Here is a 2,919-nt window from a genome sequence, read left to right as displayed (position 1 = left end):
TCGCTTGGGGCATGGACGTCATTGGACCAATTGAACCAAAGGCTTCGAATGGACACAGGTTTATACTGGTTGCCATCGATTACTTCACAAAATGGGTAGAAGCCGTCACTCTCAAGTCGGTCACCAAGAAAGCTGTGGTGGATTTTGTACACTCAAATCTTATCTGTCGCTTCGGTATTCCTGCGACTATCATTACAGATAATGCAGCAAACTTGAACAGTCACTTGATGGGAGATGTGTGCGAGCAATTCAAGATAACACACAGGAATTCCACTCCTTATCGGCCAAAAGCCAATGGTGCTGTGGAAGCTGCAAATAAAAACATCAAGAAGATTTTGAGGAAAACAATACAAAGTTCCCGACAGTGGCATGAGCAGTTACCTTTTGCATTATTGGGGTACCGCACTACGGTGCGCACATCGGTGGGAGCAACTCCTTATCTTTTGGTTTATGGGACCGAAGCTGTAATACCGGCAGAGGTAGAGATTCCTTCGCTTCGAATCATTGTCGAAGCCGAAATCGAAGACAGCGAGTGGGTCAAGGCTCGACTGGAGCAATTGACGTTGATTGATGAAAAGCGGATGGCTGCAGTTTGTCACGGACAGTTATACCAACGAAGGATGGCCCGTGCTTACAACAAGAAAGTCCGACCCCGGAATTTCGAAGTAGGTCAGTTGGTACTAAGGCGTATTTTGCCGCATCATGAAGAAGCAAAAGGAAAGTTTGCCCCAAATTGGAGAGGCCCATACATCGTAAGGAAGATATTGCCGAGAGGAGCATTGTATTTGGGTGATATCGAAGGAAATGACCCCGACACAGCAGTAAATGCAGATGCAGTCAAGAGGTATTACGTCTAAAGCATACTCCAGTGGTCCTGACACGTTGAAAATGGCGAAGGCGTTTGTTCCCCACTACTCCTCAAACACTACCCAATCCTCTCCACCAACTTTTGAGCCGCTTACAAAACAAAACAAAACAAAAAAAAGAAAAAAAAAAGAAAAAAAAAAACAAAAAAAAAAAAAAAAAAAAAAACATTGATTGAGGCCTGAACTACGTTTGACTTGATTCCGAAAGGATACGTAGGCAGCCTCTCCCTGAGGTTCAGTCACACCAACAATAAAATCCCATCCACCCTGAAATTGAAAACCGGGGCACGTCGAGCAGTTGAGAAGTTAATATCCACTACCATCTCTTTACCAAGCACAAGCCTTCAAATCAATTACCGAATATGGTGGGGAACCAATAAGCGTCACAAATGGAGACCAGCACACTCTGAATTGAGAGAGATAAAATGAGAGAGTCTCGGCGGTGAAAACCTTTCGGGCACCACGAGGCGACGGGAGAAGAGAAACCAAAATGAGAGAGCTTGTTTAGTAAAAACTCGCAAAGAGTGCTATCAAGCGATGACAGGAAGAGAAATGAGAGAGGTCAGCCAGCGAAAACCCGCAAAGGGCGCTGTTGGCCGAAAAGAATGACGCCACCCCAAGAAAGTTTCGGTAGAGTGCCACCAGTTTGGAATCACAGATCCGTTCTGGTTCAGGAAAACGCAAGCTCTTAGAAGGTCAGACGTCCAGTCCAAAAAACATGTCATGTCATTGAAAGCCAGCATTATCTTCCTCAGATAAGTCTTTCTCATTCCGAAAAGGTTCCTCCTTTTCTGATTTGTTTTCTCTTTTCTTTGTTTCTTTTCGAATCCCTTTCGCATTTTAACCCCGAGTTCAGGACACACCGGAAAGGACAGGTGGCAGGTTTGTTTGCGCGGAATCCCGTCTCATGAAGGAAAGCACCTCATCTCGTTGATATGATTACCCAAGCATGATGAATCATGACGTTTGATGGTGTTCCGGAGTAAAGGAAAAAGAGAGAAATCTTGAAATCTTCCCCAGCAAGTCCACCTTCGGACAAATCCCCACAGAGTCTCCCCCTGTACAAATCCCAACAGAGTCTCCCCAGCACATCCCAGCGAGTCCTTTTGTAAATATTCCCCAACAAGCTTACCCCAACAAACCCTGGGAAACCCGTTTTGAAACCAAAACCCAGCATACCCCATTGTACAGAATCCGCACAAAGAATCCACTTTGTAAATATTTCCCCCACATAGCTTCCTCTTGTACAAGTTCCCACAGAACACCTCCAATAAAATCCCCGTTGAGAACCTTCAATCAAAACGGGACAAAAAGAAAAAAAAAGAGGCCTTACGAGGCAAATCATCACAGAATCCGGAAATACAAGCCTGAGCAGTCTAAAGGTTTCGCCATTCAATTCGAATCAATGGCGGGACTTCGCAACAGAAGTAAAGACGCAACGAAGCAATTGGGAACGATCAAGGTCACCAAACCGACCGTCATTTTCGAACTAACAATTGTTCTTTGTCTGAGAAGTTGAAACAGGTGTTAATCCAAGACAACCGTGCAAGAAGCAGGTGTTGCCCAAAGAAGAAGGTACACGGGTACAAGAAACATTTTGGCAATAAGGAATTCACTCAAAAGGTAAGTTCCCGCAAAACTCCCTTCTATCTTCTATTAAAACAAGAAAACTCAAAAATTGATCGGGTAGTATTCTCGAGCTTTATCCCCAGCCAATCAGCATTAGGGTTTTAAACCCTAAACTGAATTTTCCTTTCAGCCAGCATTAGAGTTTTAAACTCTAAACTGAGCTTTTCCATGCAATCAGCATTAGGGTTTTAAACCCTAAACTGAATTTTCTTTTTAGTCAGCATTAGGGTTTTAAACCTTAAACTGAACTTTTCCTTTCAGCCAGCATTAGAGTTTTAAACTCTAAACTGAGCTTTTCCATGCAATCAGCATTAGGGTTTTAAACCCTAAACTGAATTTTCTTTCAATCAGCGTTAGGGTTTTAAACCTTAAACTGAACTTTTCCTTTCAGCCAGCATTAGAGTTTTAAACTCTAAACTGAGCT

The sequence above is a fragment of the Nicotiana sylvestris genome, chromosome 2 (genome assembly GCF_000393655.2).
Source record: "Nicotiana sylvestris chromosome 2, ASM39365v2, whole genome shotgun sequence".
NCBI classification, from domain to species: domain Eukaryota; kingdom Viridiplantae; phylum Streptophyta; class Magnoliopsida; order Solanales; family Solanaceae; genus Nicotiana; species Nicotiana sylvestris.
The sequence above is the reverse complement of the archived record's forward strand: the minus strand, read 5'-3'. Positions refer to the sequence as shown.